Below are 19,437 nucleotides of genomic sequence, written 5' to 3'. Positions count from 1 at the left end.
CTGAGAGGCAATGTTATCCACATGTCAGCCTTGCTTGACTTGTGGGCTACTCGGACAAATCCCTATTACCCACTGATAGCATCAGTCTTCTTGTTTCATAGGTAGGTGAATTCCCTCGTACAGAAGTTTAAACTCCAATGTTGTTTTAAATGTTAGAATCATAAACACAAGAATTGGGGAGGTCAATTAGGAAATGGTCTCTGATGACCACAGCCCTAGGTCTTAGAATGAGCACTTTGGCCCTTTCCAACTTTTCAGCCCCTCCTCCCTATTCCCGTCAGTGTACACCTTCGACATTCACAGACTCTATACGTCTTTTGTTCACTACAGGCAGTGCATGATATTACTTCCCTTCCCAGCAGTGTGCTTATTTGAAGTGCTCTAGGTAGAAGCCAGACTGTAGAGAAAAGTTCAAGGTCAGCAGAGCTATCAGGCGGGCAGTGGTAGGGGGAAGGAAGGAGATAGCAGGATGGGGAGGGACAAAAGTTCAACTACCAAAGATGTGAAAAGGAATGTATCAGTCGTACATCTATGAGAACTGATGGACATCATTTTAGCTGAATGATTACAACAGTTTAGTTAAGGTATTTTTTAGCTTTTATCCAGAGGTTGGCTCTCATCAAAAACATTTGCGTTGGTTCTTGAGAAATTAGGTGCTATTATTAATACCAAAACAAGTTGTTTATAGGAGATATTATCCACCAAGCAAAGTGCATTACTTCATGAATAAATATTAATGTTAAGTAAAGATTTAAGAACATTAATTGACCTTCTCCACATGCCTATTTTTCAGGTAATAGATATTACTCATTATCATGACACACTCCTAGCCAGTTAAATGTAAACCATCTTCTGAATGACTACTAATCTGGCTTCAGATCATGCTGCAGCATGGAGACCTCTACCTTACACATCATTGATGATGTCCTCATGCCCACAGATGAAGAAAACCACTACCTCTTGCCTTTCCTGGTCCTCCCTGCTGCCTTCTACACAGTCGGACATAGCCTGGAGTCTCGAATTAGATTTTCAGGCAATGCGCTTCACTGATTCTCCTACCTTTTCAACTGATGCCAGTTCATTCACATGGGCACCTCCAGGGTCCTAAAAGATGCCCAACAACTGCAGAGTCCCAAAGGTTCCATACTGTCCCATGTCATCCTCACCCTCTGCATGGAGCCCTCTGGGCTCATCTAACAAATAATGGCATCATAATTCACCAACATGCCTATGATACAAAGGTCTACTTGTATGTCTCCTCCACTCCATAAATCTAATGTCTCAAACACTGCTCATATCTCACCCGACCTATATGTCCAGTGCTTTCCTGACGCTCAACCCCACCAGGGTAAAATTCCTGTTATTTGTCATGAACAGCATGCAAGACAGAACAAACCTGACTCAATGACATGCACCTTGACGGGTGCAAACCTAACTCAAAGACATGAACCTCAATGGCTTCAACCCCAAACTTTACCCAACTGCCAGGCTTCTTGGATACACCCTGGACACCAAAATCACAGTCAAGGAACACAGTGCCAAAAATCAAAGATGGCCCTGTACCATCTATCTCTTCTAAAGAACATGAAACAGTTTAATCTAGAAAGCAACTTCTAGACTGCTGATCAAGCCATCATAGTCTTGCATCTAAATGATGGTAGCACCCCACTCCATGGCCTCCACGATGCCACAATTAAGGCATCATACTTGACAGACCATTTCTTTTCCAGTGCTTGAATAAATATGATTTCATCACCCCTGTCCTGATGGAACCCTAGTTGCTCCCCCACCTGCAACATCTTCAAATACAGTTGCATCATTTACAAAATATCATGGCCAGTACCTTCGCTTATTTTGTAGGGAAGTTTACCACCTTTTATGGTTTGGAAAGCCACAACTAGAAAACAATCAGCTGGGCCTTATTATGAGTACGGCAGCCATTGGACCACCATACGGGTTGTCGTGGTCTGACCACCTCCACACTGCGTGTCTGCCAGCAGTATTCAACCACCACAACACCACTTGCTCCCCTGGGAACTAATATTCCGCAGGGCCAGTGGTCTGCAACCGGCATGAACATGCTCGTTGTGATGCTCCCAGCAACACCACACATATTATGTGATGCCTTTTCACCACCTTTTTCATGGCAGTGAGCCCAACATGAAAAGGGTGGCAGAGGGGCAACTAAGGGAGCCCTAACCTGGCCCCATTCTGTATCTGTACCTGTTGTTGTGTGCAGGGGGGGACAGGTTGTGCCCAATGAAACTGTACCCCCATTCCTGTACAATGTGGCATGCATGCCATACCATGCATGCACATGCTGCAGGCGCTGTCATTGTGTTGGGCTGCATGTTATGGCTCTCCAATGAGCCTAACAGCCCATTGCCGTGAGTCTGCCGCAGCACCATGTGGCTGACCTGGATAACACTTGTAATCTGGACGGCTGGCGCACCATGGCTTTGGCCGTCCTCCAGAAGATGGCGTGGTGGGGGGCACCGTTGGAGGACAGCCAAAATCATAATACGGCCCAAAGAAATGTAAAAAGAAAAATCAAGGCAGCTGGCAATTTCTATCTATGCACCAGGGATCTGGAACAACATCCTTATATCAATCAGGACTTCCCCAACCCAGCTCCAATTTTCACAACAGTTGAAGACACACCGATTTTTATAGCACTACATAACAATGCAGTAACAGGACTTGGCAACTCTCTCATCATTTCTTGACTTAATTCTTGCATTTGACACTGTACAGTGCTGCTGTTTGTGCTATTCAAATATCACATAAATTAAAAATGGAGCAAATTAACATTTGGTTCTGAAATACAGTGATGTGTTTTGTAGAGGTATTGAAAATGTGCCATTCCGGAACAGTTGTGTGTTTGACAGGATTTGAATATCCAACAGAGTGCTTTCACATAAAAAGCAATGCAGATTCACCATTTCTATATATAAATATGTTAGTATTCAATAGGCTTTCAACTGTTACACAGACTGTTAATGCCTGTGGGTTGCATTAGAGATGGAGGGTAGTTGCAAAGCTGTATGCATCAGAATCAGGATTTAAATTTGAATAAACTGTGTGATCCAGAAGAAAACAAATCATGTCCCTACTGCTCAGTTCCCTTAATTGCCAACATTTTGGGGACTGCATTAAGGTCATTCAGATTGCAATATAAATTACACTAATCTTATCCTTTACTCATGTCAAAGCAATATCTGTTTGGAACACCTATCCGTTCACATTGGGGTATAGTACTGTGCAGATGGCACTTTGGGGCAGATTTACTAACATTTGACGCAACGCAGTGCATTAAGCAAAATTGCTCCACTGCATCAAATAGAAATAGAAGGAATGCACCATATCTACGAAGTCATGGCACCTTCTTGCTCTATTTCTGTGCTGGTGCACTAGTCACTGCCAAGCGCCAGTGCAGCCACCCGTGCACTATGGTGCAAGGGTGCCTACGTTGCAAGCAGGATTATTTGTGCATGGAGGGACACATTCCTGCACAAAAATAATCCTCTGAGGCATTTTCCTCTTTTTGCGTGTGCTGCAGCACATGTAAAAAGATGAAACAACAAGTAGAAGTAAACATATTTCTCTTCATTATTCCTCTCTGGAAATGCACAGCATTTCAATGCATTCCCAGGTTTACTATTTTGAGTAAATCTGAGAGTGCCAAAAACCATGGGTGGATGCGTGGGAACACCCACGCTCCGCCCATGGAACGCCTTCCCAGTGCAGAGTAATGCAAGGCAGCAACTTGTGCTTTCTCGTGCTACTTCCAATTTACTATGCTCTGCAGATCCACAGAAAGTGGTACTGCATGGCATAGTAAATCTCACATAAGGGCTTGCATTGTCCTTGTGTCATTCAGGGGCAATGCAAGCCCTTAGTAAACCTGGGCCTTTGTGTCAAGAGTCAAGAAAAATTAAATACCATTGCATGATGCTACCTTTACCAGACCTCACTGCACCACCAACCTTGATTTGCTTCATTGACCCACCCCCGGCGTAAGTCGTTTAATTTTGGACTGGTTCACCCTGCTCCAACTTTTCAAAGATGGCTGTTCCCCTGCCTAGAATCCTAACACAGCTGTGTGTGCAGGGTTCGTCCATACAGCTCTCAATGCAGAAACAGAATTTGCCACAACAGACCGAAACATCGACTACTTCCTCAACAATTTATATTTTTGAGGAGTTGTATTCCATTGATTTGGATCCTTTTCCCTCCCTATATTTATCTGGAATAAATGTTACACCTATGATTTGTAGGCTCTTTCATGTACCCTCCATCATGGTGTTTTATTGTTTCTGAATGTACCCTTTACATTTTTGTTCACATTAAAATTGTGTATTTATGAAAAAAGATATACCTGTTTTTAAGTGTACTGCGGAATGTTCATGTTATGAACGACTTCATCGATGTTTAGATTTTTTTCATGGTTGAGTCACCAATTGGGGCTTGACAGACAAATAATGAGTTTGTATGAAAATTGACTAAGAAGAGTGAATGAAATCCCTTGTAGGCACCTTTACCTATTTACTATTTAAAAGTGACATGTCTAAGCACATACGTCACTTTGTAAACCCCTGCCTGCATTATACCTGCGTCATGTATAATGTATGTATGGGGGGAGTTGCCACACAAGTAAGACTCGAAAAAGTGACGCAGTGAAATCTATGAGATTTCACTGCGCCACTTCTGGATGCAAAAGCGTCAAAACCTTATGCCTGCCTCATGGCAGGCATAAGGGTGAAGCAGTGCTATATCCATAGCCCTCCCTCCTACATTGCTGGAGTTGCATCACAGTAAAACTGACGTATCTGTCTTTCCTTGCGACATGATCCATCATACAGTAAATATGATGCATCCATCATGCCGCAAGGAGGGCACAATGACAAGTGTTGCATGGCTGTTTTCATGTAGCAATGTGTCACTTTTCATAAATGAGGCCCACAATGGTTTGCAAAGGAGGAGAAGGAGTAAAGCAACAGGAAGTGAGGACAAGAGCACAGGCAAAGCGAGTCAACAACAGAGCATCTCTGAAATGGGATCTCTGTGCTACTCGAGAGCACTACATCATCATCAAGTGATATCCTTTATTAGTGACCTATTCCCAGAGCTGCTGAGTGAATGCGGCGTGGCATTAAACATTCATACAAGCCATTGGATGCTGCCTGGTGTAAGCCTTAAAACTGGCTAAGTGCTAATATGTTGCGGTTGAAACAACATTGCGGGGTCTATTAAACTGAAATGATACAACCAGGACTCTCCAATTAATTTTTCGGTAAGGAGAAGTTGTCCTCCTCTGAGACTGATGATCTCGTTGAAATCCTGAAAGGAGGCACAAAGGAACATTAGGAGTGTCAACACATTTCACGAGGATATTCACAATGGGAGAGTTTCTCTGCAGGAGAATTTATTAGAACTATCTACTTGAATTCCGAAACAGGAACAATGTATGCTAATTCTTCATTCCTCGTTTCACTAAAACACTTTGGGCCTTATTATAAGTTTAATGTACGGGAGCAAGACCGCCCCGCCCCTGCACTGCCAAACCCATGTTTGAACCACCCGCCAGATCAGGTGTTTTCTCCAGTCTGCCGGGAGGATCTTTGGCATTCTCATGGCAGTCCCTACAAAATGGGCACTGCAATGGGAACGTTAAAATCAGTATCTGTGCGGCATGGACTGCTGCAGTCCATGCCATGCAGGTACTGGGGTGCATGCATACAGGGAGGCACAAGATGTGCCCCCCTGCATGCACCCCATGGCACAGAAGCACAAGGGGGCCTTTGTTTCCCCACTGCCACACTTTTCATGGAAGTCTCACCACTATGAAAAGTGTGAAGATGAGGAAACTTGTAATGTGCTTGGTGGGACCGCAGCAGTCCTGCCAAGCATATTGCGGCCTCAAGACCACTGTGCCACTGCAACAAAAAACCCTGGTGGTTGCAGTGGTCCCAGGGCAGCCCGACTGCCCTGGTCAAAATATGGCAATCAGACGACCGCCACGGCCATGCCCCTGTGAGTCTGGCGGTCCGTGGGCCGCTAGACTCATAATAAGCCCATTTATATCTCTGTGTTTAGGGAAATTGAAAGAACTTTGCACAAGGCTATGTCACAGAATTATAGGTTAAAAAAGGGCTTTTGAAGCACGCTAATTTTTATATATAAATGAGCAACACCTATGAGCATTCCTTAATTAAGAAGTCATGGACAGATAGATTTAGTTCTGCTCTCTGACCTTCGAGCTTTTATCGCAGAACTTTACAAACATATTGCCGGAAAAGTTCTTTTTTATGATTCCTCAGTCATTCTATGAAGACTGTAACATAATCTTATTCTCCTCTCCTTGGCATCCTCCTGAAAATGGTACCAAAGGCCTAGAGAATCTCCTCTTTCTCACACTCTTTGATCTTATTCTGAACACACTGCCACTCAGCGAGATGAATGCTTCACACTCTGATCTCATATCTAAATGTCAGCTCTAGCGCCAATGTTTTGTTTTATATGTTGCCATATTCTCTTCTCTTCAAAATATATAGCCTTTACCTCTATTCATGTATTCATATGGCTATAAGACAGACACAGTTTCATGGATACATTTTGTTAAACGTTTCTCCACCTTTCTTAAGAGATCCAAGAGTGAAACTGGCACTAGGGAAACTGCATAGCATGGTATGACTAGTGATAGGACCAAAAAAGCAAAAAGGTGTGCTTCAACATTTCCAACATCATCAGAAGTGGTTGGGTCTATTGTTTCTAGATGTGCCAAGACGTTCTTATATATTTTACTAATGGATATTTCCAAGTTATGGCGCTCACAAAACTATTTGTAAATCAAGACCTACAATATGTGCCCAAGTGACTTCCTTGAACGACCCTAACAGCAATGCAAGAGAAGGTTGGATTTTGTCAATAGTAACATAACTGCCCATCAATGGGACATTTATTTGTTAAAATGGAAGCACCATCACCGCAAAGCTCTCCTATTTGGTCCAAGCTTGTTCCCAAGAATCTTAACAGAGTTTCTGATGGTATTTGCTAGGCGACTAATGTATAGTCCTCGTGATTCTATGAATGAATAATATTTTGTTTCAGAATGTGACAATGAGGTAGATTGCATATACAGAGTTGTCCATGCTTCCCATTGCTTCAGAGGTGGCTCCTATTTGCACCAAGAAAATGTTCTTACGTATTGGATTCCAACCAAATTGGGCAATAAATAAGGACATCTGCACAAAATAATCAATTTATTTAAGATTGTTCTCTTAATACATCCATACTCTATAAGGCTACCTTTCACACAGAGGCTTATTCAAGGTAACAGAGCTCAATTTTAAGCAAATCCTAAGTCACTATGATCCTAAATTTCAGTCTATATCTTTTAACATTTATTTAGAGATGGCTTCCCTCATATTCAAAATGATGCATTGAAGGACCTTAATACACAGTACTTATCATCTACACATACTGCAGAAATTTGAAAGCCATAACTTTCCCAAATTTGATACCTATTAAAAGTATAATGGATGCATTAAAATGGAAGTGTACCTATTGTTAAGTGGCACATGGACCAAGCAAATCCCAGGATCCGTTTTTTCGGCAGTATCCTTTCATAGGTTTACTTAGATGTCCTTCAGGTATATGATTCTATATATCTTGCTCTTTTGAGTACAGAGAGTCAGGCATGGACGTCAACTTCATTGACGTTATCGATGATGCCATTTGATATGTCATCAGTGACATCATCAATGATGTCATTGGACATGCCATGAGTGATGTAATATGTGAGGTCATAAGCAATGCATGGCAGGAGCACAAGTTATAGTTAGCTTGGTAAACCAGTGCTTTTTAAACCTTTTACTGTCATGATCCACTTTTAGTAGGAACATTTTTTGCAACCCACTTAGCTTTAATGGACAAGAAATAGGTGAACTTTTGATTGAACTAAAGCATCAAGTCAGCAAGACTGTCACATAACTCACTTTACTTTTCTATCTATGCAGCTAAGTGAGAGGAGTTTGGAACACCAGCCCCATGTTAACAAATAAGCAGCTAAAGCCCTAAGGGCCTCATTATGTTGTTTCAGGGCCATGGGGCGCATGAAGGGGGGCATAGGATGTGCTCGCCTATGTGTATGCACGCCAGTACCTACACAGCATGGACTGCAGCAGGTACTGATTTTGACATTCCCATTGTGGTGCTTATTTCATAGGAATGCCTTTGCGTATGGTTTTGTATTATTTCACTTTACTTTTCTTTCTATGGCTGCAAAGTGAGAGAAGTTTATAACACCAGCCCACATGTTAACATATTTACAGCAGAAGATTTAGGGGCCTCATTACAAGTCTTTTCATAGGTACCACCGTGGGAACCCCAAAGAACCACCCACCAGACAGGAGAAAACTCCAAATCTGGCGGGCCGTTCAAAGATGGGTTTGGCGGTGCAGGCTCGTAATGTGGCCCATAGCATGACATTTGACCTCTGTCTTTGAAGCACAGGAAATGTGACAAGATAAATACCGAATTTAGAAGCATCTTTATTTATTGCTTTCATTTTTGCAACCCACCAAAAATTGGCTCACGACCCACCAATGGGTCTTTACCTACAGTATATGAAACACTGTAGTAAACTATCGCTGGTGACTTTCAGTATTTTCTAAGTTTAAAATTGCATTTGATAAAATTACATTTTCAGTTATCTATTATGTCACTTTAGCCTTTCAGCAAATGTATAGAGATTTATTTGATGTAAAGCACAAAACCGCCACTTTTCCCAGGTCCATATGTGAGGTGCTGTTCCAGTCCATGTTATTTCTTTGAATTCTGGAACTTGTAGTCCTACCTTATAATGAAATAAACAAGGCTGCAACACCCAGAATAAAAAAAAACCTGACTGGAGCAGCATATCATGCATGGACTTGGGAAACTTAGTAGAGATGAAAGTATGATCTTAACTCCATACGTATAACTTCACTCTCCTGTGGTGGATAGGCCCAGAACCCAACTCTAAAGGGGGTGGCCAAGCTCAGTGCATGACCAGCCACTAAAAGTGCTCATCATAATATAAAGGATATCATTTTAAATGAGGCAGATCTTCTGGCTTGTTCAAGGGGTCCATACATCAATATATAAAAGGCAGACCTATTGATTTGTCAAAGAGAAAACACAATAATATACAATGCAGGTTTCTTAGCTTTTCAAAGGATCGGCACATCATTATATGCAAGCAACCCAATTGGCTTTGTCAAGGGTTTAACATGTCATTATATGAAGGCAAGCCTATTGACTTTATCAACAGGTGACCACATCAATATACAAGACAGGCCAATTGTCTTTATCAACAGGTGGCCATATCAATATACAAGGCAAGCCTATTGGCTTTGTTAAGGAGTGACCACCTTGATAACATAGTAATCATGGTATGATAAAAAAGTAAAACCAATAAAATGCAAAACTATATTCAAAGGCATCCATTATTAACAAGCATTGAATGTTTGTCAATAAACCTTTAAATAAAGTATGTATATTCAAGTCAAGAATAAACATGTGTCAGAGTCTTTCTTTTACACTCAACATGCCACATAAAAGTGACCACAAGAGGTCCCTGCAATCCTCAGCTAAAGAGTAAGAGCTCCAGAGAAACACCAATCACAAACATAGGGGCACATTACCAAGGGCTTTATCGCCGCTTTAGCTGGAATTTTTCCCGCTAAAGCGGCAATAATTTTATCGCCCTATTACCTAGCTGTCGCTAACACCAGTTAGCGACAGCTAGTAGGAGATAGCGATCATCTTGGGGCCCACTTTGCATGCCAGCGATATTTATCGCTAATGACATGCAAAGTGGGCGTGCCAAGATGTTAGCGACAGTAAACAGTCGCTAACATCGCTATCTCCTATTACCTACAATTGCGTACTTTTGGAAATATTTGCGCTGAGCGCGAATATCTCCAAAAGCTAACGCCTGCTAATACCAGTTCTTAGCCATGTTATCCAATGGGAGGTGGATAGTATGGCTAAGAGCTGTTTCACGCTAATGCGTGAATATCGCTGTATTGTCAGCGATATTCACACATTTCGCCTGATTTTTATTGTTTTTTAGATAAACCTTGCTAATAGCAAGTAATCTCAGCGATAAAAATCGGTGAAGCCCGGCGATAATGTTTTGGCCGCTATCCCTACTTAGCGATAAATATCGCTGTTTGTAGGTAATATGCCCCATAGTTTCATTCATAGCAGTGCCTAGCGATTACTCACACCCAAGAGAGCATCTGTGGACCCTAAGAATATCGCCTTTGTCTAACACTGACTACTCATGCAATAACGTCGAGCCAGGACTTCAGAACCATTGTCATTCAATTTGCTATTTGTGGTGCCAAAAATGTCCTGCTTAAAACTGAGCCTTTGCATGAACAAGGTCACCGAAGGATTATATTGCTGCTTTGACTAACGCTGAGCAGACAGGAAATCATTAACCCAGTATAATAATTAGAGAGCAGGCTTCAGGTATATCCCACTAACTTCTAGAGAGACTGCGTTTAGGGCTAGGCACATTTGTTTGGTCTGAGGAAATTATTTTAATTGTGCATTAATAATGTCATGCATTTAAAGAGGTATTCCTCATGGTTAGCAAATGTTTCTATTTGGACCTTTAGATGTATTGACTTTGGTGAGAGACTGCATCTTATTGTCAATGACTGTGTAGGTGTCACTCAAACTACATCCAATGGAGTGCAAGCCGTGATTGGTCAAACAAAACAACTCTGTTTGAGGTACAGTAGATATAGAGACTTTGCCTAATTCAGACATTCCTAGGGGCATATTTACAATAACTGGTGCAACCTGGCATATCAGCAGGGATGCGCCAGTTATTGTGCGCCACAGCTCCGCCATCATGGATGCGCCGCATTTACAATGCGGCGCACCATGGGGCAAAACCGGCACAGATGCACAACGCATCTGTGCTGTAAAAGTGGCGAATTGCTGGAGTTGTGTCGCAAGCGCGACGCAGCTCCAGCAATGCTCTGGGGGCCCTATCTAGTTAATGCTGCGTCAATCCTTACGCCTGCTTCAGGCAGGCACAGGGTTTTCGGCACAGCATGGGCCTTAAAGTGACTGAGTGAAATCTTGTAGATTTCACTCAGCCACTTTTAGGAGGCGTTCCTGCGCCGGAATGCCCCCCCCCCCGCGCAGGAACGCCTACATGTGGCGCAGGGCTTTACAACGTGATGCATCTCCCAGATGCGTCACGTTGTAAGTACCCCGCACCATGGAGCAGGATTTGCGCCTCCGTTGCGTCACAAAAATGACGCAACGGCAGCGTAAATGAGGCGCAAGGGGCTTGTAAATCTGTCCCTCAGTATCTAGCATCCATGCGAGAGGCGCACTCACAACCAGCTTAGGGCTTGGAGATAGATGTTCACTGCTTGCACTCATGATTTACAAAGGGATCTAACAGAGGGACATGATTAGAAAACTATGTAAATAGATTCATGGATAAAAAGGTACTGACTAGAGATTAGGAAATGCAAGGCACTCTGAGAGCGCGTGAAGGAGCCGGGAACCAACAAAGAAGCATTCAGTCTGTCTGATAATGTGTTATGTGCAGTACAGCAGCAAAGATGAGATTCAATGAAGCTCTGCTTTTTCATCAAAACACTCTATTGTGTGCCTTCCATGAAGTCTGTAATAACTGATGGATGCAGGAGAAGACGTCAGCCGCAGCGTGCGGCATTACGATATTCATGATATTGTGATATATAGTGCTGCGTAAGTAGGCACACAGCCTCTGCATGTCATCCTGGTGTCTGTCTCACTGCCCATTGGAGAAGAGAAAGGAGCATGAGGGCGGATAGGATAGTGAGAGTGAAGAGGTAGCAAACCTTAGGATTGAGGCAATGATAATGAACTAAGGGGCATATTATCAAGGGGGTTTATCTCCGCTTTTTTGGCTTTAAAAGCCAAGAAAGCGGAGATAAAATTATCTCCCTATTACCTAGCTGCCGCTAACACCAGTTAGCGACAGCTAGTAGGAGATAGCGACCATCTTGGGCCCACTTTGCATGTCAGAGAAATTTATCACTAATGACATACAAAGTGGGCGTGCCAAGATGTTAGCTACTGGAAACAGTCGCTAACATCGCTATCTCCTATTACCAACTTTTGGAGATATTCTCGCTAAGCGCGAATAGCTCCAAAAGCTAACACCTGCCCTGAGCAGTTTTTAGCCATGTTATCCAATGGGAGGTGGATAACATGGCTAAGAACATTAGCTCGGTAATTCATGAATATCGCTGATTTTTCAGCGATATTCATGCATTGCGGCGATTTTTATCGCATTTGTGATAAACCTTGGTAATACCAATGTTTATTTGCGATAAAAATCGCCGCAAGTCGGCGATACATTTTTGTCTCTAACTAAGCAATAGCGATAATTATCGCTATTGCTTGGTAATATGCCCGTAAGAGTGGCAAGGGGAGACTAGGCAAGACTCTGAGTGGAAGGGGGAGATGAAATGGAGGAGAAGCTGGTGGGCCAAACCAACTCTCAGACTGGAGAATGAGGGGAGATTGAGATTGAGAGACACTGAAATGCGAGAGGACAAAGAGAAGAGCTTGGGTGGGGACTTGAGAGGTGAACCTTTCAGTGGAAAGAAAAAGAGCAGCCATTTTGAGACAGGCAACTGAGAATGTAGAAGAAAGAGACTGACAGGAGACAGGGAAGAAATAAGAAAGAAATGATAAGTGAGGCTGAAAGGGGAGATCAGGGGAAAGGAGAATTAAGCGAAAAGTGTGGAGAGAGGTTGAGACAAGACACACTGAGACATAGATAAAAGAATTGGTAGTGAGGAAGCAGTAGATCATCCACCATTGAATTCTTCCTCTGTAGTCTGCAATCTGGTGACACAAAGGTTCTTTTTTACTGCCTCTTTTCTTCAATACCTATCTCAGATCACTGATAAATTATTTTGAGATCTTGAGCAATACTTATGTTGGCGGTATCCAATTCAATAGATAATCATTCCAGATTGAGCAACTGCATGCTTTTAATGTCTGAATGCACAACAATAAATTCAATCTTAAAATCCACTTATAAGGAAGTCTTTAGGAAAGGTTAAATTACCAAAGTGTAGACACCAAGCCAAAGAGCCTCGACAACTGTGGCACTAGAAACATAAAATGTCAGAATGAACCTCAAGTCCTTCATTGAGTATAACACATTTTGGCAATATTGGTCATTAAGATGCCTTCACCCCTCTCTGCAGTAGTTAATTTGAGCCAGTTGTTCCTGGTTTGACCCACAGGCACACATTTTTGGGGGTTGGCACTTATTTTTCCTCATCGAACATTTTCCAAAAGCAAGAGAGGGAACACACACAATGGGAATGAAGGAGTGAGAGGGAGATAAAAAAAATCAAAAAGAGAGAAAGCAAGTATGGAGTTAAAGGGCCTCTGTGTCTGGTAGTCAATTAAAGAGGCATGAGATGGACTCCAGACTATGCAGCCTTGGTATTCGGCATGCAGGTGCATGCCACAGGCTTCCGAGCAGAGCATTGGGTACTGGCACTTAGTCTTCTACAAATCAAGCGCTGTCTCTCTGGTGGTCTCTAAACCAGGAGTAGTACAAGACATCAGCAATTGTATTTGCATAAATTGACAATGCTAGTATTGTACACAGCAGAGTCCAATCAGCTCTATGGACTGTAGCCGAACTCTGTACTGGAGCTTGCATCTGGGTGCTTTCCTTGACAGCTTGTACAATGTTTTGTTAACTTCTTGCATTTCTGAGGATCTCAAGATCTTCTTCAATTTCAATAGACACCTTTACGATAGAGGTCCACTCATGTGCCAAAGGTACTCGTGCATAAGATTCCGTCAAGTTACTATTGTTCCACCATCCTAGTCCTGCAAAATATTCATAGAGTTCAAAGCAGCAGGTCTAGGAGGCATTTATTTACTGCAGTTTACCCACACCTGTGGAAATTACATCTGTTTTGTAATAAATCCACATTTTCTGCATGGTCATCCCAGATTTGTTACCTTTTCTTGGACCCAGATTTTGCTGTTTTTTTAACTCGATGAGTTTTACCTTTGCTAAACAGGAGTAAAGTACCTGTGCCCCTCCTTTATACATAGTTAAATTGGTTACCCCTGACATATTTAATTTGCTTTTAAGTCTCTAATATATGGTGTAGGAAATGCACCACAAGCCTTGAAAGTAGGTGCCTGATAGTAAAAAGTAGAACATGTGCAATATTAAGGTTGGCATATTCCTCTAGTCAGTAGCCCCCAAAAACGGCTTTCACTGTCAGGGATGTGACTTAATCCTAGAAAATTTCAAAGTGCAGAATATAAACTTTAATCAGTAGCATTTGACAGTAAACAGCTGCAATAGCTATTCATTCACCATGTTTTCTATCTATTAAAAGTCCAATTAATTGGTGAAGATGAATTTTAAATAAACACTTAGGCAAGTGAACTTTTTGTAAGGTACCCGTTACCTGCCTGAAGCTCTTGGAGGCTAATTTACAGTAGCTCTTCATCTGCTCTCCAGCCAATTGTTGACCTTAATGAGGGTTGGACAATGTTCCCAGTTCAGGATCAATTGCCTGGGAGTAGGGAGGTGGGTATTCTTTCCCCTGCAGGAAAACCAGTTAGGGTATAACCAGGAACTTCAATAACTTGTAAAGGGGCATGCTCTTTCACAAGTAAATGTAAGGTGATACCTGGAGAAGGCAACACTTTGTCCCTTTCGAGCCAGGCTGGTACCCTATACATATACATATATGTGTGTATATCTATATATAAAAACTGAGAACAATTAATCAATTTACATAATTACTATTCAATAATTATCAATTAATAATTAAACGTTAATTAACCTCCTACCCTAAGCTCCTGCAAATATGGCAGTCTGCAACCAAAATATAAGTAAAGTAAATACATATTTAACAAATTATATAAATAAAAATAAATCAAATAATAATTTAACAATTATTAATTAATAGTTAATTATCACTTAACTTCTCACCCTACATAACTATCCTAGACACCTAACAGCCCACAAATAACATGCAACAAAAATAAATCAGTATTATTTCATGTATATTATATCAATCATATAATGAAATACAATTTATTCAAAAAATCCTAAATAATTATTACCTAATTAGCATCCCATGCTACCCCCTAAAAACCCATCAGCCCACTACAACACTATAAATTACTATTAGAAATTAATTTTAAATCACTTAAAATTACATTTTATGGTAAACAAATTCATAACATTCATATAAACAATAGTAACCCATACAATTACATTATCAACTAAAACTCATTAAAATAATTTTAAAACAATATTTTCAACCACTTTATTACTGAAAACAATAATAAAAACAGAGATATTATTTAAGACGATATTACTTACCTCAAAAAATGCTATTCTTGCTAATGATATTCTTGCATCACATAATTACGTATCACAATAGTTTCTTGCCAGCAGCTCTGTTTCCTGATATTTACAATTCAATATGTTTTTCAAACACCCATGAAAAGCCGACGTAAGTATATGGGTATAATATGACTTTTCAGCTAAACTGGAGTCAATGTAATGAAGAGCACAAACATCTTTCCAGTCTCTAAGCTATAAATTGGTTAATCATACACAGCCTACTTTACTACTATTACTGTCATTTTACAGATACACGCATTTACCTGTTGTCTTTATGTAACACAGAGATGTAAGTGAGCATGAGTGGTTACCAAATGTACATCCGGTAATTTGGTGTTTCATAGAATGAATCCCTTTGTGTCCATGCTGGAGGCCATATCTAATAGCAGTTGGCATGGTTTCTTTTGTTACCTCTTTCTCTTTGAGTCATTCTTTAAATGTCAGGGTTTGCATGAATCACAGCATCAACTGAAGAGCCTTGGTGTTTTTCTAGGTTCTAGTTTTCTATTTTGAGAAACAACATGCATTCTCCTTTCCTATAAAAATTCGACCAATTTGGTTTATATGAGAATTTTTTAGTCACGACCAGGGCGTGTCCATGCTGGCACGTATGCTATGTTGTGACTAGGTGGTGCTCAGGCATATACTGGGATATGGAGGGGGTGAAGAAAGATTTTAAGGCGGGCACAAGGGTTTGGGAATAGCGGCTCTAAGCTCCTGGTGCAGCGCTCTTTGAGGGTCCTGGACTCCTGCTGCTCAATTAATTTGTAGATTGTAAATCACCCAGTTGGCATGGCAATGGCAAGTTGGATGTTTGGGAGATAGTTAAGAACATGTTCTTTGCATCTCAAGAAGAGTTGAACATTCACCCTCCTTTAACCCTTTCCTTGCTGCCGTCGGCCATTGGCCGACGGCAGCACTACCTCGCCAGTGCTGCCGTCAGCCAATGGCCGACGCGCCCCGCCCGCGCATGGAAACGCCTGCACCGCGGCGGAATTACGGCCGCGGTTAACGGGTTAAATTCTTGCCTACTTCTTAGCAAAGGCTCTTTCTAACAAGTATAGCAGGACCATCATGCCAACAAGGATGCAATGCAATGCCACCTAGCGACCTGCAAGAACTTGATGTCCACCAAAATGTCTACAAACGCAAAATGAGTATTCTTCTGTAAAACTCAGTAGAATGGTGCTGCACACTACATAAATGACAACAACATATGAAGATGATCAAACGATCAGGAAGATGAGAGCCCAGGGCTTCAAATATTACACTCAAGAATATGGTAAAATCCAGCTCATAAACCACAATGTTAGTTAAGTAATGCATATACAAGACATCCTGATTGATACCAACTTATGAACATTGATGAGATCCATGGATGGTTTTGTCTGCAAGTGGGAAATAGATAAGGTCAAGCACCAAGCATATTTAAATGAGATCCACATTAAATTTTGAACATGTAGAAAAGTTATGTAGTTTCTCCGGGTGCTTCCCTCAGGATGATTTACACTGAGTCTTCCTTTATAGAAACCTGTCTTCTTGAGGATTAAGGTATGCACATACCTATACATGTCGCAACGTTTATTGGACATTTAAGTGAGGGTGTCATAGGTTCTTCATAATCAATTGTAGAACCATCTAGGATTTGAAAACTGTTAGAAATCAGGTCTCTAGTTGACAGAGGGATGCACCCTGTCCAAATATCGACCGCAATTCCAATCAGAGTAAGTCAGTCACACACTTAAATCAGCCTGTGCTAACCCTCTGATAGCTGGGCACAAAGCCATCAGGCTTAATATAGGAGGCAATGTGCAAAGCAGTTGTGCATACGTGGCTATAGTAACACAGTGGTGGGGGATAAATCAGTATTTTATGTGAGGCCAGGCCACCTTTTCGGGTGCACATGTCACCTCCTCCCCTCCCTTTCCCCGGAAGACCCACCATAATGCAGATGAATGCAGATGCTGCTGAGGGTATTGTACTTGTGGCTGTCTAGAGGAAATGCAGAAAGTATAGCTGTCACCCCACCTCAGACAGGTAAGGCACACAAGAGAGCCAAGAGCCTAGAAGTGTCCGCTTTCTAAAAGTGGCATTTCATATTTGTAATACCAGATCTACCTTTACCACTAAAGAAGATTTGTCACTATCAATCCAATGATGAAAAACATAAAACAGCTGCTCCTCTGCAACCCGGAGTTACATTTAAGAGGGCATTTAAGGAATTCCCAATGTTAACCCATGAGAGGAGCAGGCCTCACAGTAGTGAAAACAAACATGGAAAACACAAAGGTACATGTCCTACCTTTTACATACTCATAGAACGCTGCCTTTAGGGCTACTGTGGGCCTATCTTAGGGGTGACTGTTATGTAACAAAAGGGGAGTGCAAGGCTTGGCAAGTAGTTGGAAATGACAAGTTGAGGTATCAGTAAACTGCACCCACAAGCCCTGCAGTGGCAGGCCTGAGTCAGGTTTGAAAGGCTTCTTCTGTGGGTTGCAAATCGGTGCTGCAGGCCCACTAGCTGCATTTGGGCTACACCCCCTGGGCATATGGCATACTACTTTATCAGGGACTTATATGTGAACCAAATATACCAATCATGGATAAATCAATTGTCATATCATTTTAGATAAGAGCATGCACTTTAGCACTGGTCATCAGTAGTAATATGCTCAGAGTTCTAAAGCCAGCAGAAATGAAGTCAAAAACAAGGGAGGAGGATGGCAAAAGGCTTGGGGTAACCCTGAAAAATGGGCCATTTCAACAAATACTGAATGAAATGAGAGGATGGGTAATCTCGAATGTCTTCACTCTTTGGTAACATCAGTTGCACTCAGGTGTTTATGTGACCGAATTTTTAATATTACATACAAAATCTTTCTTTAGTTAGACTACAGTCTTCAGCTCAGTAAAGTGAAGAACACACCTAGACAGACTTTCTATAACGTCTTTATATTGAACATGTAGCTGACATATGCATTTCTGCATTTCTGTTTCTGGCACAGCAATTCAGCAGAGAGATGCTGGCTTCTCCTCTGGCATTTAATATAATTCTTAACCAGTAAGAATGGTTCATTCTTCATTCCTGTGTTCAAGATTTAGCAATCAAGATTTACTCCTGCCCACTTCAGATTTAGAACTCTGTTAAGGACAACTCCTTTCTTCCAGGTGTACACACCTTGAGTATAAACTGCTGTGGACAATTGAATTCTTTTATGACCTTTCTCTAAACACATGAAGGTGCACATGTCCACCTCAGATTCAGGATCCTGTTGACTAAGAGTTTCTTTCATGAACTCTATGGTGCTATTCAGTGGGCTCTAGTATGCTCCTTATGTCAGAAAAACATAATTTAATGTATGGCTTTTTTTTGAAGTCTCCTCCTGGTTAGTCCTCTAGAAGACCAGTAAATTGATTTCTTTGAGCCATTCTTCAAATTATTTGGTGTGGGATATCCTTACAACAAAGCCAGCACTCTTTGCCTCAATGGCGGATTCTTGGATGCTTACCATCCCCACATACAAAGAATGGCATTTTTGAATGTAGAAGAAACACAGTAGTTGTAGGAATTCCTTCTCCCTCTCCTTTTTTATTGAATTGACTGTGAGTTTCTGTTTTGCTTCTCTTCTATGGATGGTGACACCCTGATTGTCTCTTATTATGCAAATGTTTTTAACCATTTTTGCTTTAACACTTTTCCACATAACGTTTGCTGGTTGACTCCTCCTGCTTTCAGCTCCCAGGTTCATGTTTTCTTACCCACTGTCCCAAACTGTTCTTTCCCTTTCCATCCATGTTTCAAACTTCCTTTCCTCCTCTCTTTATCTCTTCCAGTCTCTTGCACTTCTGCTCTGGCTCTCAACTTCTATTGTCTCCCTATATTGCAAATTTGCTGGCCTAACATCTTGCTCCTTTAGGAGCATATTTACTAACATCTCAGACAACACTGTACAGCAGGTAAAGTTCTTGTG

At 41.6% G+C, this 19,437-nt stretch overlaps 1 protein-coding gene across 1 annotated transcript in view; it reads right to left on the bottom strand.

The window, feature by feature from the left end:
- BRINP1 (BMP/retinoic acid inducible neural specific 1) overlaps positions 1-19,437 on the bottom strand; it is a 438,971-nt gene that overhangs the window by 318,023 nt on the left and 101,511 nt on the right. The window lies entirely within an intron of this gene.

Source organism: Lissotriton vulgaris, chromosome 5 (genome assembly GCF_964263255.1).
Source record: "Lissotriton vulgaris chromosome 5, aLisVul1.2, whole genome shotgun sequence".
NCBI lineage: Eukaryota > Metazoa > Chordata > Amphibia > Caudata > Salamandridae > Lissotriton > Lissotriton vulgaris.
This window is presented reverse-complemented; position numbering and strand designations above follow the sequence as displayed.